The 26,877-nt window shown below is 36.4% G+C and overlaps 1 long non-coding RNA gene and 1 other non-coding gene across 2 annotated transcripts in view; both read left to right on the top strand.

Annotated features, from left to right (window-relative positions):
• The first annotated feature begins 11,518 nt into the window (after window positions 1-11,518).
• LOC131424811 (uncharacterized) overlaps window positions 11,519-26,877 on the top strand; it is a 74,259-nt gene continuing 58,900 nt past the window's right edge. The window contains exons 1-2 of the long non-coding RNA XR_009228342.1: window positions 11,519-11,589; window positions 19,037-19,141. This is a non-coding gene — a long non-coding RNA (uncharacterized LOC131424811). The remainder of the gene's footprint in view (window positions 11,590-19,036; window positions 19,142-26,877) is intronic.
• On the top strand, window positions 25,375-25,481 carry LOC124104853 (U6 spliceosomal RNA). The gene has a single exon (XR_006855538.1). It is a non-coding gene; the product is annotated as a U6 spliceosomal RNA (small nuclear RNA).

A 26,877-nucleotide genomic window follows, 5' to 3' on the forward strand; every position in this document is an offset into this window, starting at 1 on the left:
CACCTCCACTGGGCTTCTATCTCCAAAATATACTGTCTGAATCCCGTGAGAACTCAAGGGGAACTCAGGCAGCAGGATACGCCCTATTCCCAGCAGGAATAATCTTAAACCTTAAACCTGGAACCTAAACTGGGAACGCCCTAAACAAGATTATCTTAAAACCGGGAACACCCTAATCTGCCTTGGTCCTTGAGCAAGGTTAAGTACATTCAATGTCACTGCAACATGGGGTACGCTGGCAAGGAAATTGTCATACCTACTTGGCTAATGGCTCCCAGCAATTTTCTGCTTTGAAGATGGAATGGGGCCAGGAGTCAAGAAATTTAAGCAATTTTTAAAAGCTGAAAAAGGAAAAGGAAATAATTTCTCTTCTGGACCTTCCACAAAGGAATGCAAACCTAGAGAAATCTTGACTTCAGGTCAGTGAGACCCATTTCAGACATCAGCTCCAGAATAGCAAGATTATAGAATTGTGTTGTTTAGGACTATTAAGTTCATAGTCATTTTTTTAGAACAATGATAGGAAACAAATGCACTTATAGTAATAGTTTTCTAGAGTTTTTAAGATTAAAATTTGAGACCAATGGAAGGAAAGCTACCTTGCCCTGATAATAGCCAGAGTCTCGCAGTTGCATCAGTTATATGTTACAGTTTATAAAATTCATCTATATTGACATTTACTGCAACTCAGCCAGACAGAAATGGCCATGTTGATGTACATTTACAGCTGAAAAGCTAAGTGGAAGGGAGGTGGTATGGCAAAGAAGAGATGGAGTCCTGGGCTCTTTGGCCTATGTGCTAGTTCCCAGCAGTGGTAAGCACAGAGAAGACTTACAAACATGAAGCTGTTTTCTATTTCCAAGGGTTCAATTGCAGTTTAGAAATTTGACAGCTATTTGAGCTTCAAACCAACCTTAAGATCCATGAATGTCTTTGAATCTGCTCTCAATAAATCTTCTAGGGTTTTGTTTGTGTTGTAGGTGAATACAAAGAAATTAGTTTTTTGTGACTTTGAGAAAAGTCTTTTATGACTTTGAGAAAATGATGAACAACTTCATTTGTTTTCTGAGCTAAGAAAATCCAGTACTTTTTCAGCTCCAGGAAAAATTGAGAGAATAAATGACTGTTCTTGCTGTGGTTTAATCTTTTCAAGTTTTCATTTCTTTGTACAATTCATTTTATTTTAAATTTAATATTACTGAACCAAGTCCATTGTAACTTATAATTTATATTGGCCACAGAGCCAAGAGTTCTAAGCCATTATTAAAGATTGATGATGGATAAGGATGGGTTCTGCCATGGGTCAGCTATGGGGCTAGTGTTTCATGGTGATGGCAAATGCAGGATGCTTGAGAGTCAATTTAGGTTCTTCCATCTTAGCTGTGTAACTTTGGGCAAGCTATTTATTGTTTTCTGGTACAGATTCTTCATATGTAAAACTGAAGTTATGATTTATCAGTTTTACATGACAATTAGTTGAGATCAAATATGGAAAGGAACTGTGCTATATAAGTGTTAGTCCTACTCTTCATGTTTGAATTAATTGCTATCAAAACAGAAGAAACAACTCTTCCAAAAATAGCACTTTGTAACCTTGATATACTTATCTATTATACCCCAGTTACTAGTAAATCCAAGGTAAATGTTTTACATCTACAAGAAAACTAATGCTTATCTGATATTTCTAAGAGTTTGTTTCTTAAGAAATCCAAGAAGATTCTGTCTTCAAATTGGTACTATTTAACCTTACAGTAAGGGAGGCAAAAGCCATGTGATAATTTAAAAATGTGATATGTAGAGAAATTTTTTTCTTTGACTTTTCCAGTAACATTTTTTCTATTTATCTATTTTATATAGCATGAGGAAGAATAAAAAATTTTCCAAAAGTTGCCAAAATCTTGGCATTTTTATTGACATTTTTCTCATCATTGTTAACTTGTATCTAAAGTTATTTTTAAAACTGGTGACGGTGTTCAGTACAAAGAATTACATTCTGTGGTGTCTGGAATTCCATAGAAACAACCATTCAGCAACAATGGAACAAATCTGCAATGCAAAAAGGCACATAAAATTATCTTATTAGAATCAAAATAAGTCGTGCTTTTAGGTAGATGTTCAAATAATAAGCAAAAAATAAAAATAAAAAGTTGTTATTTGGCTAAAAATGTGTTTAGCTCTCAGGAAGGTAATAGTGGTTCTAAGTCAATGGGATAAATGTCAATAACAAAAAAGGCAATGACTATAGAGCATTTCTTGGTTGCATAAAGGATTAATCACTGGAGGTACTAGAATTCTTAATCCTAGCATTATTAATTACTTTTTGGAAATTGGAAACATTTTATTTCAACACTTGGAGAGAGTCACATTTTAAAGACATTTTATTCCCTGAAATGAATATTCACATCACATAAACTGCAAAAAGCCAATGGAATCTCAATTGTAAACAATTTGTAGCATGATGATTGCTGGTTTGTTAAAATAAACAAGCATCAATAACAAAGAATGATCACTACCTCCATTTTACTATGACTACTTTTGAACGGTAATTTTTAACAGGGTATAAATTTCTTGATTGTCAGTTATTTGCCCTAAGCGAAATAGTGGTTAGTGTTCTTGTCTCAGGAGAAAAGGTGTCTCTGGAGAAGGGGCTCAAGAGTTCCTGGAGGGAAGGGAAACTTGTGTGGTCCTTGTCTTATGAGATGGAAAAGAATTTCTGCATGTGCCAGTCAGAAGCATAGAAAGATTTATTTAGGAAAGTAGATACCTATTAAAGGGAGAATGCCAGCAATTTCTGGAGAGATGCTTTTAGGGGTAAAGCATGAGATATACATTCACAAAGTAGCCAATCTCAAGAGTGAAAGGTACGTCTTTGGGGTTCCCAGATATGCTTTTAAAGGAAACTTGGTGAGTGGCGAGTATGGGAAAATATATAGGAATGACATTAGTGTGGGGATTTCAAGATGGTTTATGGTGTCTGGTCAATCTCAGGATCTCTAAATTGACATGATCTTCATCATCAGATTAGTAGATAACGCTAGAAAGTCCCTTAAATGAAAGTTTTCTCAAAATGTTGTCTCTCTTTACTTAACAATTTACTTAACAATAGTGAAATTTAACATTTCACTTCTCAATATTCCCACATTAGCATAGAAGTTTTGGAGGTCTATATTAAACTATAACATTTCACCCTTGGATCCCCAAATCTCATGTCTATCTCACAATGCAAAATGCATTTAATCCATCTCCATCTAGGGGGGATGTGTGACTAAGTAAGAGTCAGCACAGGTCGATTATAGATTTTACAGGACTTTGGGAGTGCAGGCCCGGGAGAGACTGGCTTAGGGAATGATAGGCCTTTGAAAGTTATGCCGAACTGTAAAATTTTATTTCCATCTCCATCCTTTATGTCTCCTCTGTACCCATGTTATTTCAGCTTTTTGTTGCTGTGATCCAAATACCTGACAAGAGCAAATTAGAGGAGGGAAAGTTTATTTTGGCTTATGGTTCCAGAGGATCAGTTCATTGTGGGCCAATTCCATTTCTCTAGGTCCAGTTTGAGGAAGCATATCATGGCAGAAAGGCATGGCAGAGGCAAGCTTCTTACTTTATGGAAGTTGGGAAATAGAAAGTAAAAGGGACTACACGGAAGATGAACCCTCCTGAAGCCATGACCTTTATGCAACTTAGTGGTTCTAAGTCAATGGGATAAATGTCAATAACAAAAAAGGCAATGACTATAGAGCATTTCTTGGTTGCATAAATTGTAAACAATTTGTAGCATGATGATTGCTGGTTTGTTAAAATAAACAAGCATCAATAACAAAGAATGATCACTACCTCCATTTTACTATGACTACTTTTGAACGGTAATTTTTAACAGGGTATAAATTTCTTGATTGTCAGTTATTTGCCCTAAGCGAAATAGTGGTTAGTGTTCTTGTCTCAGGAGAAAAGGTGTCTCTGGAGAAGGGGCTCAAGAGTCATGATCTTGTTATTTTTTAGTGCTGAGTATTATTCCATTGTGTTTAAATGCCACATTTTTTAAAATCCATTCATCTATTGAAGGGCATCTAGGTTGGTTCCACAGTCTGGCTATTGTGAATTGTGCTGCCATGAACATTGACGTAGCTGTTTCCCTGTAGTATGCTCTTTTTAGGTCTTTTCCTATCTTTATGCCTTTAATTTATTTCATCTGTCTAATTGCTCTGGCCAGTGTTTCGAGAACTATGTTGAATAGAAGTGGTGAGAGAGGGTAGCCCTGTCTTGTTCCAGATTTTAGAGGGAATGCCTTCAATTTTTCTCCATTTAGAATGATGCTGGCCTGAGGGTTAGCATAAATAGCTTTTACAATGTTGAGGTAAGTTCCTGTTATCCCTAGGTTTTCTTGTGTTTTGAACATAAAGGGATGCTGTATTTTGTCGAATGCTTTTTCTGTGTCTATTGAGATGATCATATGGTTCTTATCTTTAAGTCTATTGATGTGGTGAATTACATTTATTGATTTCCGTATATTGAACCAGCCTTGCATCCCAGGGATGAATCCTACTTGATCATGGGGCATGATCTTTTTGATATATTTTTGTATCTGATTTGCCAGAATTTTATTGAGGATTTTTGCATCTAGATTCATTAGAGATATTGGTCTGTAGTTTTCTTTCTTTGAAGTGTCTTTGTCTGGTTTAGGAATCAGGGTGATGTTGGTCTCATAGAATGAATTTGGAAGTTCTCCCTCTTTTTCTATTTCCTGGAATAGCTTGAAAAGTATTGGTATTAGTTCTTCTTTAAAGGTTTTGTAAAACTCTGCTGTATACCCATCCGGTCCTGGGCTTTTCTTAGTTGGTAGTCTTTTGATGGTTTCTTCTATTTCCTCAATTGATATTGGTCTGTTTAGGTTGTCTATATCCTCCTGACTCAATCTGGGTAGATCATATAACTTAAGAAATTTATCGATGCCTTCACTATCTTCTATTTTATTGGAGTATAAGGATTCAAAATAATTTCTAATTATCTTCTGTATTTCTGAAGTGTCTGTTGTGATATTGCCTTTTTCATCCCGTATGCTAGTAATTTGAGTTCTCGCTCTTCTTCTCTTCGTTAGCATGGCTAAGGGTCTGTCGATCTTATTTATTTTTTCAAAGAACCAACTGTTAGTTTTGTCAATTTTTTCAATTGTTTCTTTTGTTTCGATTTCATTAATTTCAGCTCTGATTTTAATTATTTCTTGCCTTCTACTTCTTTTGCTGTTGTTTTGCTCTTCTTTTTCTAGGATTTTGAGATGAAGTGTGAGATCATTTATTTGTTGGTTTTTCCTTTTTTTAAGGAATGAACTCCAGGCAATGAATTTTCCTCTTAGAACTGCTTTCATTGTGTCCCATAGATTCCGATAAGTTGTGTCTGTGTTTTCATTTATCTCTAAGAATTTTTTAATTTCCTCCTTGATGTCTTCTATAACCCATTGATCATTCAGTAACCTATTGTTCATTCTCCAAGTGATGCATGATTTTTCCTTCCTTCTTTTATCGTTGATTTCCAGTTTCATTCCATTATGATCAGATAAGATGCATGGTATTATCTCCATTATAATGTCTAAGAGTTGCCCTGTGACATAATATATGATCTATTTTTGAGAAGGATCCATGTGCTGCTGAGAAAAAAAGTGTAACTGCTTGCTGTTGGGTGGTATATTCTATGTATGTCAATTAAGTCTAGGTTATTAATTGTATTATTGAGTTCTATAGTTTCCTTATTCAACTTTTGTTTGGAAGATCTGTCCAGTGGTGAGAGAGGTGTGTTAATGTCACCCATAATTATTGTGTTGTGGTCTATTTGTTTCTTGAACTTGAGGAGAGTTTGTTTTATGAACATAGCAGTATCATTATTTGGGGCATATATATTAATGATTGTTATGTCTTGTTGGTGAATAGTTCCCTTTAACAGTATATAGTGTCCTTCTTTATCCGTTTTGATTAACTTTGGCTTGAAGTCAATTTTATTTGATATGAGTATGGCCACCCCTGCTTGCTTCCGAGGTCCATGTGAGTGGTATGAGTTTTCCCAACTTTTCACCTTCAGCCTTGTATGTCTATTCCTATTAGGTGAGTCTCCTGTAGGCAGCATATTGTTGGATCTGTTTTTAAAATCCAGGTTACTAGCCTATGTCGCTTAATTGGTGAGTTTAAGCCATTAACATTTAGGGTTACTATTGATATATGGTTTGAACTTCCAGTCATGTTTGTTTATTTTTGTTATTTAATTTGATTTGTTTTTCCTCTTTGATTAGTTTTTCCCTTTACTGAGCTACTTCCCACTGTTGATTTTCATTGTTGTTTTTCATTTCCTCTTTGTGTAGTGTTTTGCCCAAAATGCTTTGCAGTGCTGGTTTTCTGGCTGTGAATTCTTTTAGCTTTTTTTTTTATCATGAAGATTTTTATTTCGTTGTCAAACCTGAAGCTTAATTTTGCTGGATACAATATTCTTGGTTGGCACCCATTATCTTTCAGTGTTTGAAATATGTTGTTCCAGGAGCTTCTAGCTTTCAGTGTCTGTGATGAAAAAATCAGCCATTAACCTAATTGGTTTACCCCTAAATGTAGTCTATTTCCTTTCTCTTGTAGCTTTTAATATTCTCTCCTTGTTCTGTATGTTGGATATCTTCATTATAATGTGTCTTGGTGTGGGTCTCTTGTGGTTTTGTACATTTGGTGTCCTGTAGGCTTCTAGGATTTGGACTTCCATTTCATTCTTCATGTCTGGAAAGTTTTCTAAAATTATTTCATTTAACAGATTGCTCATTCCTTTGGTTTGGACCTCTATATCTTCCTCTATCCCGATGACTCTTAAGTTTGGTTTTTTATGATATCCCATATCTCTTGGATGTTTTGTTCATGGTTTCTTACCAGCCGTTCTGAGTTGACTAGACTCTTTTTGAGATGATATATTTTGTCTTCTTTGTCTGATGTACTGACTTCTACTTGGTCTACTCTACTGGTGATACTCTCATTTGAGTTTTTAATTTGGCTTATAATTTCCTTCATTTCTAGGATTTCTGTTTGATTTGTTTGTATAACCTCTATCTCCCTGTAGAGTTGTTCTTTTGCCTCTTGGATTTGTTTATGTAATTCATTGTTGAAGTGATCTTTCATTGTTTGCATTTGATGTCTAATGTCCTCCTTAAGACTCCATAAGAACTGAAGCAAATATGTCTTGAAATCTTTATCTGATCATCTCTCTGCTGCCTCTAGCATCTCCTGTAAACTTAAGCTGTCCTGAATTGTTTGTGTTCCTTTTCTTCCTTGTTTTTCATGATGCTTGTGTTTCTTTCCAGCTCTGTGTGACTGCTGTGTTATTATTTTCTCCTATAAATTTGTTTTGATTTTGTATAGCTCCGGGATCTCTCCTTTGTGATGGCAGACAATGTCTAGAGATGTTCGGTTTAATTGTAATTTAAAGTAAATTCATTAGTTTCATAAAAGGCATACAGATTCTGATGGTATATAGGGAACTGAGGTTTGGTCTTAGGGCTTTATGTTTAGGTTGAAAGATGTGATGGTATGGGGGTTACTATATCTTAGCTAATTTGGAGGATTGCTCTAATGTAGGGGGATATTAATAGGAGAATAGACAGGAGTATTTGGGGGTAGCTAAGTACTTAGGAGCACTATAGACAGCCTCGAAACATTCACCTATTTGCATTTAGTAAATTACATGTAATAGAAGTAATAATGCTTGAGAGGAAAGGTAGGGGAAAGGGAAGGAAGGAAACAAGAAATAGAAAGAAAGAGAAAAAAAGAAAAAGAAAAGAAAAAAAAAATTTAAAAAATGCACTCTTAGAGTTCTATTTTCTTCTCTTCCAGTAGGTGGAGCTGTGCTTTCCGGGCTAAGTCTCTGTCCTCAGGATGTAGGAAGCAATCCTTGTGAGGTGGCTCTCCCTCCCCAGCCGTGTGTCTCTCTAATCCCGGTTGCTTAGGGTTGCTCCTGGTTTCTAGCCCCCTCGCTTCTCCTGCCTGCCAGGCCCCACTTACTGGGGCACTTCTCCACAGTTCTAGCTACACTCTGGGCATGCAGTTTCCTGGATTCTCCTCTTGAGTGACTGGATGCTCTCTTTGTTATGCACCCAGCCCTCATGGCTGTGGAGCGTGGGAGTTGGAAACCGATAGCCATGCCCCCAGAGCTGGCGAAAAAGGTTTCGGTTTTCGTTGCTGTTGGGAGGGGGGGTGGAGTTGGAGGTCAGGTGCCTTTTCTGTTTCCCTTGGCTCTGATATTCACACCCACGGAGAGCTGGGGAGAGATTCTTTGAGTTATCCCAGCTGCATGGAGGGGGAGGCTGAGGGTCACACACCTGTTCTGTCGCCAAATTTGATTTGGTGCGATCCCATCTGCCCAATGCTGATGACGTCAGTTCTCCAGTATGGTGGCCTCCGGTTTCCTTGCTGGGGTGTCTGGCGAGGAGGATGGATCTGGGCTGTTTCTCTCCTAAGTCCCAACTTCAGATCTGGGTCTGGTGCCCTGTGGAGGTGCGGTTGGCAGATCTTCACAGGATCTGAAGTTCCGTTTCTCTGAGCTGCTGGAAGGTCTCCGCAGCGCTCAATCGCCTCCTGCTGCGGCGGGTTACTGTTCAGCTAGCCAGTACCTCCATGCAGGGGGTGGCTTGGGTTCACGTCTGAGCCATGTCGCTGCCCCTCAGATGTTCAAACTCTTCCCTTAAGTTTCATTGTAGACCAATTTCCCTGAATATTCCTGACAAGACAGCATCCGGCCGTTCTAAACTCACTGCTGGTGCAGTGGTGCAGGTCATGGGGGAGCTACCTTCCTACCCACCGCCATCTTCATTCTCTCAATTCTTGGGTTTTCCATTCTAACTTTGGTTTCACCTTCAGAGCTTCATGCATCATCCTCTCAGGGGCAGCATGCAGGGATTTTGACCTTACTATACTTTTCCTGGACTTCCAGGCCTGCGTTTGAAATGGTAGAAACCCCAGCATTGTGTGTTCCTGCAGAACCAGCACCACATATCTGCAATAGCTGGTTCCTCTGATATTGTCTGTAGCAGCGTCTGAGTACATGGGTGGCAGAGCCCTGTGAAACAAATTCTGGAGGTCCCCTGTGCAAGCAGGGCATCCCTATAATCTCTTCTCAAAGCAAGTTTTCCTTCTAGACCCTTTAACCTGCATTGGGTGTAGTCTTGCCAATTCCTGAGAGGCTCTCAAGCCATCTTTTCTATCATCTCTGTGCCAAGTTCATAGTTTCTTTGTAGTGGCTGTAATTGCCTTAACAGGTGCAAGTTCCTTGGTCTCAGTTTTACACACACTTTTCTGGCCAAGTTGCAAGTTTTAAAAATCCTGCTGCTCTGCTTTCTACTTCCTATTCTCACAGAAAACCTGGCTAACAGCTGCCAGCAATATCCATGCCACTGACAGAATTCTGTGCTGTTGTGAAGTTTTCTCTGCTAGATTAATTATTCCATCTCCTTTAAATTCAGTCTCACACAAAGTCTCAGGACATGGGCAAAAAGTAGACAAGTTCTTTGCCAGATTATAAGATGAGCTGCCATTTCCCTCTGAAACCTCATGAGCATAGTCTGCATTCTTATTGGCATTCTGATCTTCTGTGCTTCCACCAGAATTGCCCATTAAGCTCTTCTCATAACATTCTAAAGCTTTTCCAGCCCACATCTTGAAACTCTTCCAAACTCCTTCCACAAAACAGCTCCAAAGGCTTCTGAACCACATGGTCAGGCTATTCACAGCAATGACCCCACTTCTTGGTACTGATTTCTGTGTCAGTCAGCATTTGTTACTGTGACCAAAATCAAAGAACATCTCAGTGGAGGGAAAATTTATTTTGGCTCATGGTTACAGAGGTTCGGTTTTGTGGTGGGCCAATTCCATTGCTCTTTGCCCAAAATGAGGCAGCACATCATGATGGAAGGGTGTGACAGAGGGAAGCTGATCACCTTATGGCAACCAGGGAACAGAGAAGGAGAGGGGGAAGGGGCCACAGGAAAAATGAACCCTTCTGGGGCACACCCCCAGTGACTCACCCTTCTGGCCACACCCCACCTGTCTGTAATTATCACCCAGGAGCTTTTGGAAAACACCTCCTATCTAAACCATAACCTACCAATTTCTTATTTCTTCTGTCCTAAGTCAGTCTTATGTGGCTGCTACCTAAATTTTATGACCCATAGTACTGAAAAAGGTCTTAGTAGTTTGGAATTCATATGGAGGGATCGTATTGAGAATATGACAGGTTCAGTCATTAAGCTAGGATAGATTAGATTGTATTTGAGACAAATAGCTGTCAAGGATTAGTAAACAGGATAAATAAAGAACTACAAATCAATAAACAAAAGCAACAACATATAAAATGGGTCCAACATATACAGGGAGTTTACAGAGGAAAAACTGAACTTGAAATAAACATTTAAAAAGATACTAGTAGTTTATTGGTAAATCAGTAATATTGAAATAAGATACCATTTCATGCATATAAAATTGGCAAAAATTTTTAAATCTTATGATTTATCAATAATCATGTGAAATAGGAACTCTTTTTTTAAACATTACATTTACTTTTTTAATCTAAGGAAATAAAAAACCAGTAATTACCATTCTAACTGAGGTGAGATGAAATCTCAGTGTAGTTTTGATTTGCATCTCCTTGATTGTGGAGGAAATCAAACATTTTTTCATATATTTGTTGGCCACTTATAGTAAAATAGAAACTCCTGAATACTGCTAATGGTGACGAAAATGGATATTAACTAATTAGGTTATATTTGTCAAGGGAAAATTGCACCAGACAATTTCAACAGAAAATGAAAAATATATTTAGAATGATTGCAATTTGGGGGAGAGGGTGAATATAACTCCCATGAGACAAAAGGCTAGAGGAGTTTGAAGCTCTATGGTGAATTTATTGATGTAAAGTTGGTCAATGTTATTAGATCATCAGTGTTTGCTGATTGTCACTTATTGGATTTAGGCACTTAACCTCCCACAGAAACTGGAAGATAGGGGTTCTGTCTTTCTTGATGATTAAATTTTAAAAATAACGGATCTCAGTTCTTTGAAAAAGACATACTTGGTGTGTAAAACTGGCACTCTTGCATGGTAAAACAAAGATTTTAAGAAGACGTACTTCTCTAAAGAAAGAAAAAAAATTTTGCAAATCTAAATTTCTAAAGAGGATGCTTTAGGAAGGAGAAAATTAGGGGGCTACAGTCAGGAAGAAAGCTGTCTAAAGTTTAGTCGAGCTGAAGGGAATATGATAGCCATCATGCTTTGAAGACTAGTTTGGCAATACCTATGAGGTTGCAGAGGCACACGATCTAGGACCCAGGCATTCCACTTCCAGATATACACAATAGGAAAATCTTGCACAACAGGAGATGTGTGCCACAGTACTCACTATAACCATACTAACTAACTTTCTCTCTCCTTCAATTCCATTGCTATGGAGAATTCATGGGATGGGCATTTCAGTTCCTGAATTAATGAGCAACGTCTTTATTTTTCTACTATTATAGACACATGGCAATGATCGTTGAAGAGTGACTCGTACTGACTGATGACTTGTTATATCTCAATGGTGAGTATGAGGCTTGAGTATGAGGCTTGCAGTGGTGGTCAAAGGGAACTTAGTTCTATCTATATTGTTCCAATTTTTCTTTTTTAAAATGTGTTCTAATTAGTTGCACACGAGAGTACAATGCACTTTGACACATCATATATAAATGGAGTATAATTTCTCATTCTTCTGGTTGTGCATGATGTAGAATCACACTAGTAGTTATATATGTATTTAGGGTAATAATGTCTGATTCATTCTACTACCCTTCCTACTGCCATACCCCTCCCCTCCTTTCACTCCCTGCTGCCTAATCCAAAGTAACACAATTTATGCACTTAAAAATAGTGAAACAAATTATTAAATGTAGCTAGGTTTTGGGTGCTACTACCCATTTGAGATTTTAAATTCAATGTTTGTATTCTGTTACCCTTAAACTTGGAGTAGGTTTTTTTTTTTAAGGAAGATCAAAAAATAAAAACAAAAACAAAAAAGCAAATAATGACAATAAGAGCTTACCTAAATTTCTGAAATTGTTAAAAAGCACAGTTGTCCCAGTTCTAGCAAGGTGCTACCTACACTGAGCTCAATGAATTCCAGCTGTAATAATAGAGCATTATGGAATTCTTTTGTTAAGCTATTATGATCTCTATGCTGCTGGGACTAATATCTTAAATTAGACTATAGTACTTACAATAAAAATGTGAGGAATGACTGGCTGCTTTGAGAGGAACTAGTTAAATGAAATGTAAATTCAACCAGAGACTGGTTATCATTGCTGGAAGTGTTTAATTCATAATTACCCCTTTATACTTTATGTTACTGTCTACTTTTCATCAAACTAGATTATAAATAGCTCAAGTGCAAAATCTAAGATTAAGTCATGTTTGTTTACTTAAACTAAATGTATATTTTAACTGAATGAGTGAACAAACAGAAAATTAACATCTAAGGCTAAGACATGAACACCATCTGAAGCTGTGTTTATACTAATTGTTCATTAACCAGATGAGAGCTTTTGTAGCAAGAAACTCCCAGAGCATAAACTGTTTTTTTCCTCCTCTCAGTAATACTATTTAACAATAAGCAGGCATGACAAGTACAGAAGTTGAGAGCAGGCTTACAAGTAAGCCATACAAATACTTCGCAATCACATAAATGCATTGTATTTTCCAGGCTAATGAAGATGTTTGCCCCTTCCGGGTAAATGAACTTATCTCAAATCAATTTTAGAATTCAGATCCTATGTCTGGGATATTCTCTTTCTGCCCTTGTAAGGAAGCTCTCCTACTAATTTGTATTTGATTATGTTTTAGCATTTCAGTAGTAAATCAAGGCAGTTAGTTGCCTTTGATGTGCGTGGTGTCTAATCTCTCCCTTTTTACATCCTACTTGTATTTATATTAGTGTCCCTTAAGGATATAGTAGAATTAAATTAAAAAAGAACATAATGTTGAAACCTAATTAAAAATACAAAATATTTTAGAGTTGTAAATTGCATTTCAATTTTAAAATTATATATGAATAATATATAGATTTTATGAAGAGCTGGGAATGTAGCTGAGTGGTCGAGCACTTGCCTAATAAGTGTAAGGCCCTGAGTTTGATCCCCCGCACATAAATAAATAAATTAATTAATTGTTGAGTTTCTGTAGCATAAGAAAAAAAAACATTTGAAGAGACTATTATATTTTTCACTGTAACTACTTAATCTAGATTTCCTACCAAAAGTGGATCTTTTTTCTTTTCAGCTAGAAAACACACAAACCAGAGTTATTTTGAGTTTATTTTTATACTGTTGAGATTATTTACTCTGACTGTAAGATCAAGGATATGCCACTGAATCATTTTATTTCCTTCTTTTGAAGAGAGATGAAGCTTCAATTCCTTAGCAAGTTTCACTAATTAATAATGATTTGTTCCACTCAAGAGAATTTATTGTGCACTCACTTTATTTAAGAGGAAAGAATTGGGTGACAGAAGAGAGGACCAAGTGAAGACTGTATGCTACCCACAAGGGTTTATAGCCTAGTTATGAAGATGATATAGATGCCAATTGAGGAGAAGGCTGGCTATGGGGCAGAGCATGGGATTTGATGAAGCAAGAGCTTCGGATCCTCTGATGTTGAATGTGTGTAATGAATAAGTTGTTTAGTGTGTAGAGAAGACCAAGACTTCTTAGGGAGTGACCATCTCTTCATAAAGGGTGCTTCAAGGTTCTTGCTTCAAACTCTGATTCTGGAGTATACAAAAGACTAAATTGAAAAGAATTTCAGTTTATATTTTCCCTTAGGAGAAGAGGATTTGTACGGATCCAGATTATCACAAAACCAGGGAATTTTAACCCTTGCCCCCAGCACATGCATTATATAACTGGTCTGAGATTAGAAAATTTGCTTTCTCTGAAAGCTGATATCTTTAGGTGGAATTAAAAAAAATGCACAGTAACTTAATTTAGTGCTTACTTTACAGAGAAATCTGCATAATATTTTAGTAATATAATTTGTTCAATTCAAACCATCCTTGACATCAATCAAAAATCAGATTAGGAAACAATTCACAAATTCTTGACTCTTATTTTTTTACTCCTCTCATTTACTAATTTTAATTTAGGGTCTCCAGTTTCCAGAAAGTTCTCTTTTAAGTAGGATAGCTATCATGGTTACTGTGAAATGTAGTCAAAGTTTATGGTTGTTATATTAGTGTCTATCTTGTTCAGCATTTCCTGTAGATTTCCTATTTTTTAAAAAACAAAGTATTATCAATATTTGCATTAGAATATGCCTGTATGAATTTGGCAGACACCGTCTTCATATACCTACTTTCTGAGTTGATCTTTTCTAATTATGTAGGAGATCCACATGCTATGACCAGAGGTCACACTTAAATACATGTTTATATCTGAAAGCAGAGTCAGTGATAATTCTCTTTTCTCAACCTTTCTAGACTCAATGTAACTATTGCCTTTCTTTCAAAGACAGCATGCAGAGCTGATAAAATCAAATGTATGTGGACAGGAATGGAGAATTTTTTTTCTCTTTGGGATGGTGGTGGGAAAAATATTTGACACTGTTGATTACTTTTTGAATCAGCCAGTTCTCTCCTGGCCTGTACAGTTGCCTTTTTTCCCCCTCAATCAGGAAGACTCCAAAATTTATCTTACATGAGCAATGAACAAGCTGAACAAACTAAACAAGATATCAAATGGTGTACATAATTTAATTCTGAAATTTTATAATTGTGCTTTTGACAATCTTGACTGGTGGGAAGAATATTTTGACTGAATTATGATTTTTAAAAAATTGAATTAATTTATATTCTTTATTGAAATTAAGTAAATTTATGGGTGCTGTGATTTTACAGCACCAATAACGTATGAAATGTTCACAATAAACAGAGAAAAGCTTTTCTTGTAAAATATTTTTGAAGAAGGGATTCAAAATGGAGGTAAAGAATCATACTGTGTGTGAACAAACATGAAGATGTAACAACAAATCCCACCATTATGTACAACTATGATGCATCAAAAAAATAGTGTGAACAAAAGAGTAGAAATGATTGGGATGATATATTTAAACACTGAAATACAAAAGCCCAAATTATAATGTAGAATATTCTGTATCTAGAGAATTTTTTCTCCTGAGTTTTCTAGATCCCTCAGTGCCTATCTAAAGAGTATCTTCTCAGTCAAAATATTGCTAACAGTGCTTTTAGATCTCACCTGTTCCAAATTTACTAGTCATAAAATGCAATATTGAAATGAGTGCAGACAATTGCATATAAAAAACTTAAGAGGACCATTCTGAAAATATACATTCTTTAAAAAAACTATTGACATGATATTAGAAATACATAAAGAGCTGATTAAAAGATTTTGAATATATTCAAGGATAATTGTTTTGTTTACATTATTTTTTAATGTTATTCTTTTTTAGAAAAAAGTTTTTCTTTTGAGAGTGGCTTTTAAAAAGAACTACAAGAGCAGCATTATGTCAAAATGCACTTATTAATAAACTAAAGTTTAAAATTATATTATTTTGGTTGTTTTGAATAAACCCTTGCATTTTCAACTTGTCCCTATTCAGATGATAAATACCCTTCCTTTTCGAGCATATTTAGGAATTCCCTGGATGTGTCTTATGATGCTGCTATAAATTGACACACCTTGGCCCCTCCTGAAACTCTGTTTACTGTTAGCCTACCACTGCTAGCTGCTACGACTGCTTACTAGAGATCACCGTGTCTTGGGTTTGAGCAGTCTGTGTTGCACTGTAGTACAGACTAGGGTGTTGCTGGTGTATAATGATTTTGTCTGCCATGACCAGGCCAGTGGAGATTGCACTTCAGAAAAGTGGCGGGGAGACATGCTCTCTCCCGCTTGCCTTACACTCTCTCTTAGAGGGTCTTAGAGCACTGTAGCTGTTCTATGGTTTACAGTATTTTGGGTGAACATGCTTGCTCTCTGTCTGTTTACAGGGTGTTCTAAGGATTTTACTGGGAATGGAGTGAACGATAGTACACCCATAATCACCACTTCCTTCTGGAATTTCAAGTCAATCTTCCTTTTAATTAGTCCCCTTCAGGAGACACTTCTGATCCACTGCAAACAGATACTTGTCAGATCATCCCTCAGGTTTACCAGACTTTTCCAGATAAGCCTTAGACTAAGCACTGGCATAATTTGAGTAGATTCCTAGGAGGCTTCTGAATTTTCCCTTGTGCATAGGCTTTTTTCAAATCTATCCTACCAGCTAGGAGTCTGGATTCCCACAGTGAATACAGCCTAGACTCAAGTTGAGAGTGCCACTGGATTTAACAAGTAGCAAAACGTTTAGAGCTTTTCTCTCTTGAAGAAGGCGTTCAACAAATAACTATCAGGTATTTACAATGAACAGGTATGATGTTAACATCCAGGTGTACAAAGATATCTAAGTTTAGTTTTCATTTTCAAGGAAATCAGTCTACAGATAGATACTTATAATTTTAGTTATTGTACTTATATACAATTATAATACGTTGTGATAAATTGCATAATACTGGTATATGTAAAGCAAAGCAGTAATATTGTAATGCCGTGGAGGGAGGGATATGCATATGCATGGCAAAGAGATGGAGGTATGTAAAGGAAACAGACTTCAGATTCCTAGAGTGTAGAGGTATGCCTGTGATTGGGGAGGGTGGAACACTGGGAGGAGTTGAATGTCATGGGCATAGATATTGCTGGGATACAGTTTGTACTGAATTCCATGAAAATGAAAGTGGAAAATTTGGAAGAACTGGAAGATTTTAAACATGGCAGAAACTTGACTTATAAATGATTTAATAAATGGCTTCCTCAGAAAACTTGGAATGGAACCATCATTTGACCCAGCTATCCCACTCCTCAGTTTATACCTAAAGGACTTAAAATCAGCACACTACAGTGATGCAGCCACATCAATGTTTATAGCAGCTCAAATTCACAATAGCCAAACTATGGAACCAACCTAGATGCCCTTCAACAGATGAATGGATAAATAAATTGTGGTATATATACACAACAGAGTATTACTCAGCCTTAAAGAAAAATGAAATTATGGCATTTGCAGGTAAATAACATGCTAAGTGAAATAAGCCAATTCCCCAAACAAAAGACTAAAGTTTTCTCTGATATGTGGATGCTAATCCACAATAAGTGGGGGAACTAGGGAAAAATAGAGGTATTTGGATTAGGCAGAGGGGAATGAAGGGGGGGAGGGGTTATGGGGTATACAAAGGATAGTAGAATGAATCAGACATTATTACCCCATGTACATATATGATTACTGGTGTGATTCTACATCATGTACAACCAGAGAATGAGAAGTTATACTCCATGTATGTATGATGTGTAAAAACACATTCTACTGTCATGTATAACTAATTAGATCAAATAAAAAATAAAATAAAACAAAAAAGAAATGGCTTGTTGCAGAGGGGCAGGTCTGGATTAGATTTCATTTGTTATCTAATAGAAAGAAAGCAGAAATATGAATTAAGACTGCGTTGCAGTTGCCTAGGCAGGAAAGAGTTGGCAGTGCAAAGGGGGAAGTGGGGCTATTTCAGATTTAAACAGATTTAGGAGGCAGAAGGAACATGGCTGTGTGACTGTGTCTGAGCCCTGTGTGAGAAAGCAGCAGGAGCCTGGAGACGTGTGGATTTTTCATCTGGAAATTTTATGACCTACTTGAAACTAGTTGGAAAGGGAACACAGAATAAGAAAAAATATTAGGGAGAAGGAATAATGAGTTATAATAATATTATTGATGACTAGTTAAAGGAGAGGAGTGGGAAAAGGATATTAAAAGAGAAGAAAAATAGAAACAACAGGAAAAATAATTATGGAACTAAGACAGGAATGAACAGAATAAGTAAGAGAAAATCAGAGACACAGAGTGACGCCTGAGGTGATAGTTGAGGCAACTCCACTCATAGTTCTTGGTAGAAGAGTATCGAAAAGCAAAGTCTGTTTTAATATTGCAACTATGGACTCTCCTGTAGTTTCTTATTCATACAACTCCAATAAGATAAAGATTTGATCTCTAACTCGGAGAAAAGTGAAGCAGTGTACGGAAAAGGGAGGGAAAAGCAGAGGCCAATGGTTGTCCTGCATTAAACCTGTTTTGTGAAGTTCTTGCAAAGGAATTTTCATCTTTAAGATCAGTATTCCAGAAAAACCAACTTAACCTTTTCAGTGGATTCAGATTCAAAAAGGTATGGGAAACTGAGGACCTGGAAAAAAAAAACAACAAAGTGGCTGTGTTTCAGTTTCATTCCTGAAACAGGTGGGCAACCATATCTACTGGTAAAGTCATAATGAGGACAATGAATCCTGGGATTGGAAAAAAATTGGTATTGATTGATTTCTAATCACTCTTCATAAATGCTTCCACACACACACATACACACACAAATTCGTACAAGCTTGCCTGACATTTCTCACATTCACAGAACTGTTTAGGTGGGATGTAAGGTTGATTTTAGAGTGAATGTAATATACTTAAATAAAAAAACTTATAAGAATCAGCTCTTATTTTGTTCAGTGAATATAAGGGCTGTTGAAACTATGAATCTTACAACAATCAACATTTTTAAATTCTTGAAGAAGGATAAAAATTTGTTTGAATTTTCACCTCATAAGATCACTGGGTACCAAAATTATCCTCTATGAATTTTGTTCTCAAAGCATCAGATATATTTTGAAATATGATTTATATTAGAATGTCTAATCAATATCCAATTGATTTTTCAGTTCCTGAAAAAGTGTGGCTTCAAATTTGATCAATACAGAGTAGAGGATCAGTAATTAAGCAGTAATGATTTTTTTTTTCAAGTGGAGGTAGTTAATATTATTGTAAATTGCTTTGCTAAGAGTAGGTTAGGGCCATTAATGTTTTTGTAAATGATTTTTGGGATTAAAACTAAGCTTTCAATTATGTTATTATTTCAGGCCTCAGCATGTGGAATTTAAACAGAAGTACATAAATCTGTCAGCAAAGGTGTATGACAACCTGAGAATTACTTTACTAATTTGAAAGACAGAGCCTTCTGATAGGTAAGGACCCTCTGATTATTTTGATCACTTGACAGAAGATGAGTGCATGGAGTGCAAACAGTTGGCACTGGGCAGAAGAACAAAAACAGACCAGAAATGAGCAAGGCTTTAACTAAATCGTTCTTCAAAGAAGGCTGCAGTAATCTCTTTAACATCTCTGTGGCAGATGCAGGGATTAAAATTACTCTCAAACTCCATTAACATAGGAACCCATTGCTCATTTAGCCAATACTGTGCATTTCTTCTTCTAGTGGCTCTGAAATACTAGGTGACCACATGGAAATGCAGTCACTGAAGGATAGTGATTGCTTTCTTCATTCTGAGGCTATCTTTAGATGTTTGTCTAAATTTTCTTTAATTATATAGAGAGGCTGTGGTGCCCTGAGGGTGCTCTGGAGGGCAGATTGAATTAATCTGGTTGTGACACATTGGTCCTTATGCTCTCTGAACCCGGTGTGAGGAAATGTAAGCAAGTCTTAGCAATTCAGCATGATTGAATTCTGTTGACCACAAGGAGTAATGTGGTGCATAATGGGAAAAATCAGCCAGAGGGTTTGTTCCAAAATCCCCAAGAATATCCCTAGTGATCTGCATCATCTTTTCATTCTACCTGGAAAGGATGGGGTGCATTGGATATAATTCAGATAGTTTTGTGTACAAGTTCAGAAATACTAGTGCCTGACCGGACATGTATTATACGTGTCTAGTACAGAACAAGCTACTGCCAGCTGAAATTTGGTGTGAAACATGGAATGTTATGAGGTACTTATTTACCAAGATCAAAAAGTTCTTTCTTTTGGGTAGTGCTACAAAATCAATATGGAGTGTCAAATTTTATTTACTTTTTAATGTATTTTAATGCATAAATAATGCCTGAATACATCTAGAGGATTTTATAGCAAATCCGAGATATCAAATAATTTCATACATAAATACTTAAACGGTGGGGTCGGGCTCCAAATTCCTCAGTAGGACACCCATAGCACAAAAGTTAATAACTAGAATCTTACTCAAACTAAAAAGTTTTTTCTCAGCAAAAGAAACAATAAGAGAGGTAAATAGGGAGCCTACACCCTGGGAACAAATCTTTACTCCTCACACTTCAGATAGAGCCCTAATATCCAGAGTATACAAAGAACTCAAAAAATTAGACAATAAGAAAACAAACAACCCAATCAACAAATGGGCCAAGGACCTGAACAGACACTTCTCAGAGGAGGACATACAGTCAATCAACAAGTACATGAAAAAATGCTCACTATCTCTAGCTGTCAGAGAAATGCAAATCAAAACCACCCTAAGATACCATCTCACTCCAGTAAGATTGGCAGCCATTATGAAGTCAAACAACAACAAGTGCTGGCGAGGATGTGGGGAAAAGGGTACACTTGTACATTGCTGGTGGGACTGCAAATTGGTGCAGCCAATTTGGAAAGCAGTATGGAGATTTCTTGGAAAGCTGGGAATGGAGCCACCATTTGACCCAGCTATTCCCCTTCTTGGTCTATTCCCTAAAGACCTAAAAAGAGCATGCTACAGGGACACTGCTACATCGATGTTCATAGCAGCACAATTCACAATAGCAAGACTGTGGAACCAACCTAGATGCCCTTCAATAGACGAATGGATAAAAAAAATGTGGCATTTATACACAATGGAGTATTACTCTGCATTAAAAAATGACAAAATCATAGAATTTGCAGGGAAATGGATGGCATTAGAGCAGATTATGCTAAGTGAAGCTAGCCAATCCCTAAAAAACAAATGCCAAATGTCTTCTTTGATATAAGGAGAGTAACTAAGAACAGAGTAGGGATGAAGAGCATGAGAAGAAGATTAACATTAAACAAGGATGAGAGGTGGGAGGGAAAGGGAGGGAGAAGGGAAATTGCATGGAAATGGAAGGAGACCCTCAGGGTTATACAAAAGTACATACAAGAGGAAGTGAGGGGAAAGGGAAAAATAATACAAGGGGGAGAAATGAATGACAGTAGAGGGGGTAGAGAGAGAAGAGGGGAGGGGAGGGGAGGGGAGGGGAGGGGGGATAGTAGAGGATAGGAAAGGCAGCAGAACACAACAGACACTAGTATGGCAATATGTAAATCAATGGATGTGTAACTGATGTGATTCTGCAATCTGTATATGGGGTAAAAATGGGAGTTCATAACCCACTTGAATCAAAGTGTGAAATATGATATATCAAGAAATTTGTAATGTTTTGAACAACCAACAATAAAAAATTAAAAAAATACTTAAATATGTTTCTCTAATACATAAGAAAAATTTAAAAACAAAACCACGAGAACATTAACATGCCTAACATATTTAGCGTTTATTCTTCCATATCATTTAATACCCAGTCTATGTTCTGTTGTTGCCCATTGTTTAAAAAATATCTTTTTACTTTGTTGGAATTAGGATCTTAAAAAGACTCATGTGTTGCTTTTTTTTATTGTGTTTCCTAAGTTTCCTCTTCTTTTCATTTCTTTTCCCACTTTTCTTCCTTCTGTTTATTTGTTGAACACATTGGGTCATTTGTCATATATAATTCTCCTCAAGTTCTGGATTTGCCGATTGCTTCTCCTGGTATCATTTTACCTATTCCTACTCCTATATTCCATGGATTTTCTGTTGATGAAGTTTTATAGGGACTCTTGATTGAATTCTCCTCTTCAGCTGGTTGCTGTGGCGCTTTGTAATCGCACTGGCTCAGGAGGCTGAGGCAGGAGGATTGCAAATTCAAAGCCAGCCTCAGCAACTCAAGTTAGGAGACCCTTTCTTAAAATAAAAAATAATTAAAAAGGGCTGGGGATGTGGTTCAGTGGTTAAGTGCCCCCTGGTTTCAATCCCTGATACCAAAAACAAAACAAAATCTTATTTTTCCCTTTGAAATTAACATTTCATCAATAGTGCTTTATACTTATTGCACCACACAAGGAGGCACATGTATCTTGTTATCTCTAATGATAAGATTGATGAAGTTGTTTCAGATGGTTTTTATTTAATCCCTGCTTTGTAGTTCCAACAAATGTGTTGTACCTAGTGGTTTGTCAGCCATTGGTGACTGTTTCTCAAATTCAGTATCTCTTTGGGAATTGAATTCTAACATTGCTGTTTCTCTTGCAACTATTAACTGAATCTTCTATAAAGAAGATCTTTCCTTAGTTATCTATTTAATCAAACCTGCAACATGACCCCTCTGGGAAGATGGGAATAATGCCGGATTCTTTCCATTTCTTTATCAATTGTCAGTATAATTAGTTAATATATACATACTTCTGGTGTGCTTTGATTTATTGAAGTAATTTTTCATTTTTGGCTGATCAAATTTTTCCATTTTTGGCCCCTTCAAGTTGTTAACCTATGTTCTTTTAATACGTTACCAGTCATTTCTCATGGTCTCCTAATTTTCAGGCACAAGGAACACATTAAGCTTTTTTTTTGAACAGCAGTCTAGAACTGAAATCAGCTATTACTTCAGATTGTCTGATGTTTTAATTGGGCAGTGATATTTAGAGACTATAATCTGAAACACTGAGAATTTTTATTGCCTCTGAGTTATCTTTTCTTTTAGAAAGAGGTATGAAAAGAACTTCTTTCTTTTAGAAGAGCTAGATATATTTTGTAGGAAGAAAAACAAATTATATGCTTATGCCAGCCAATATTTTATATTCAAAATCATTTGACTGTTTTTGGTACTCCATTTTAATATACCTATTGTGATTTTGACTAATCTATGCTAATAGTATGGGTGTTGGTATCTATTGATTGCTTTTTTTTTTGGTGTGACTTTAATTTTCTATGTCTTTATGTGCTGAGTAATTTTGGATTGTAACTTAAACATTTTTAGCATTACATTACCTTTAAGAGTTGAGTGTCTTCTTTGAATTCCATGAGAATATTTATTTTTAAGCAAGCAAAGACCTGGTTAGGTTCAGGATGCAAATTTGAATTTGACTTTTGTGGGCTATAATTCCAATAAGTGCAATTCCAATCAGCTTGCATAATCTTTATAGTGCTTTTTGGATATGCTGGTGGGTATGTGCCATTCAGTGGTCAGTCTGTAGCCTGGATATTGTTTATCTGTTAGGTCAGTTTTTGAGGTCTTTGGTATGCTAGTTAGGAGTGGATCCATGTGTGTGTGGCTTGAGGGTGAGACCTGTCATTCATAAAAATGATTTTATGAGTTTGTTTTTTTTGAGTCCTTACTTTCTTTTTCTAGTACTTTTTGGTTTCTAGGACTTCTTTTTTTTTTTTTTTGGTTCTCTGGCTAGGGATGTGAGGCTCTAGTACCTTGCTTGGTTATATTCTGCCAGGACTTCTGTGATTTAGTCCGTGTTCTGCTGCAAGAAGAGGAGAAGAAAGACAAAAGCAACCTGCCTTTATTGGTGCTTTTAGAACTGCAGCTCCACCTATGGTGGAGGAAGGGTCCCTTTAACAACTGAGTTCACTTAGCTGCTGCAGACTTCCCACCACAGTGATTGGAACCAGAGAAGGAAGTGGAAGGGGGGGACACTTCAGATTTGCATTTTCCTTTGAGCTTCAAGCAGAACTCTTTTCAGACCCTCAAACCAGAGTTAGCAGACATCTCCTGGCTTCCTGTCTGTGTTACAGTGGCTGTGGTGAGTTCAAGTGGGGGATACTGCAGGGAAAGATGGCAAATTGTCTTCAACTCAGGGGTGCTTACAATTCTCATAATACTAGCTGTTAATTACAAGAGCTTTCAAATAAGTGCCCATTCACTCTGTCTAGGTTTTATAGTTGTATCCAGTGTGGGAAAAGGTTGAAGCATGCATATTTTACCTCGCCTGGGAAATCAATCTTTTTTAAATTTAATTTTGTTTTTTGATTATATAAAACATTATATAGTTCCAAAGTCAAAATTATGAACAAGACACATGTCTGAGAAATCAAGCCTCTACCCCTGCTTTCTCTTTCCTCCAGAGGTAATCATATTAAGTTTTTGGATAATTTCATTAATATTAAAAATAAGCATTAATATTTGTATTCTTCCCACCCCCAATTCTTACAGAAAAAGTAGCGTACTTTAAATAACTTACACTCCTTTGTATCTTGCTTTTCTTCTCTTAATAATATGCTTTGGAAATCATTCCACAGCAGTGTATATAAAGATTTTCCTTATTCCTTTTGAAGACTGCATAGTGTTCCATTGTATGAAATTACCAGGGCTTTTAAACTAATTTCTTAGCAGTAAAAACATGTATTATCTCTGAGATTTGAGTGTTACCGATCAACATGTATTTTTTCCCCCTCTCAGGAATGCAATAAAGCAGGGTAATATTTTATTTATTTATTTATTTTATTTTATTTCTTAAAACACTTTATTTTTTTTTATTGGTTATTCACAACATTACAAAACTCTTGACATATCATATTTCATACATATGATTCAAGTGGGTTATGAACTCCCATTTTTACCCTAAATACAGATTGCAGAATCACATCAATTACACATCCACATTTTTACATAATGCCATATTAGTAACTTTTGTATTCTGCTACCTTTCTATCCTCTACTATCCCCCCTCCCCTCCCCTCCCATCTTCTCTCTCTACCCCATCTGTTGTAATTTAATTCTTTCTCTTGTTTTTTTCCCTTCCCCCTCAAATTCTCTTATATGTAATTTTGTATATCAATGAGGGTCTCCTTCCATATCCATGCAATTTCCCTTTTCTCTCCCTTTCCCTCCCACCTCATGTCTCTGTTTAAAGTTGATCTTTTCCTCCTGCTCTTCCTCCCTGCTCTGTTCTTAGTTGTTCTCATTATATCAAAGAAGACATTTTGCATTTGTTTTTTAGGGATTGGCTAGCTTCACTTAGCATAATCTGCTCTAATGCCATCCATTTCCCTGCAAATTCCATGATTTTGTCATTTTTTAGTGCTGCGTAATACTGCATTGTGTATAAATGCCACATTTTTTTTATCCATTCATCTATTGAAGGGCATCTAGGTTGGTTCCATAGTCTAGCTATTGTGAATTGTGCTGCTATGAACATTGATGTTCAACATGTATTTTAAACCAAATTTTCTTATTTATTTGTGAAAAAGCAATAGTAAAAAAAAATCATAGTCTTTTTATAGTCAAAATCATTTAGCATCTAGATATAGTTTATAGCCAATTCTGTAAGTCTGTTAGTAATTAATTCTTAGATTTGTTACACATGCAATAAGATATTTGAAGGCTGGAATTTGCTCATTAAAGACTATCTTTAGTGCTTGCTTCGGCAGCACATATACTAAAATTGGAACGATACAGAGAAGATTAGCATGGCCCCTGCGCAAGGATGACACTCAAATTCATGAAGCGTTCCATATTTTTAGCAGAAAGAAACGTGATCAGTATGAAAAGACAAGGAAAGAAAGGACCACAAGCAATGCAGGTCAATTCAACTTTAGAAGAGATAATAGCTGCACCAGATGGAATGTCAGATAAAGAGTTCAGGATTTACATGCTTCAGATGATCTGGAGTCTCAAGGAAGACATTAGACAGCAAAATCAGACAATGAAAGATCACTTCAACAATGAATTACATAAACAAATCCAAGAAGCAAAGGATCAACTATACATGGAGGTAGAGTTATAAAAAACAAACAAACAGAAATCCTAGAAATGCAGGAAGCAATAAACCAATTTAAAAACTCAAATGAGAATACTACCAGCAGAGTAGAACACTTAGAAGATAGAACATCAGACAATGAAGACAAAGTATTTCAACTTGAAAAAAGCATAGACAGCTCAGCGAGACTCTTAAGAAACCATGAGCAGAACATCCAAGAAATATGGGATAACATAAAGAGACCAAACTTAAGAGTCATTGGGATACAGGAAGGTATAGAGGTCCAAACCAAAGGAATGAGCAATATGTTCAACGAAATAATATGAGAAAACTTCCCAGACTTGAAGAATGAGACAGAATCCCAAATCCTAGAAGCCTACAGGATGCCAACGTGCAAAATCATAAGAGATCCACACCTAGACACATTATAATGAAGATGCCCAACATACAGAATAAGGAGAGAATTTTAAAAGCTACAAGAGAAAGGAAGCAGATTACATTTAGGGGTAAACCAATCAGGATAACAGCTGATCTTTCAACACAGACTCTGAAAGCTAGAAGTTCCCGGAACAACATATTTCAAATGCTGAAAGAAAATGGGTTCCAACCATGAATTCTGTATCCAGTGAAATTAAGCTTCAGGATGGAAGATGAAATTAAAACCTTCCATGATAAACAAAAGCTAAAAGAATTTGCAGCTAGAAAACCATCTCTTCAAAACATCCTCGGCAAAACATTACAGGAAGAGGAAATGGAAAATAACAATGAAAACCAACAGTGGGAGGTAGGACAGTAAAGGGGGGAAAAATAATCAAAGAGGAAAACAAACCATGTTTAGTAACAGAAATAAACAAATATGGCTGGAAGAACAACCCATATCTCAACAATAACCCTAAATGTTAATGGCTTAAACTCACCAATTAAGAGACACAGGCTAGTAGAATGGATCACAAAACAAGACCCAACAATATGCTGCCTACAGGAGACGCATTTGATAGGAAAAGACATACATAGGCCGAAGGTGAAAGGTTGGGAAAAATCATATCACTCATATGGACTTCGGAAACAAGCAGGAGTGTCCATACTCATATCAAATAAAATAGATTTCAAGCCAAAGTTAATCAAAAGGGATAAAGAGGGACACTACATACTGCTCAA

This window comes from Marmota monax, unplaced genomic scaffold, assembly GCF_021218885.2.
Source record: "Marmota monax isolate L192 unplaced genomic scaffold, Marmota_monax_Labrador192_F-V1.1 WCK01_AAM20220418_F8-fsc00001, whole genome shotgun sequence".
Classification (NCBI taxonomy): Eukaryota; Metazoa; Chordata; class Mammalia; order Rodentia; family Sciuridae; genus Marmota; species Marmota monax.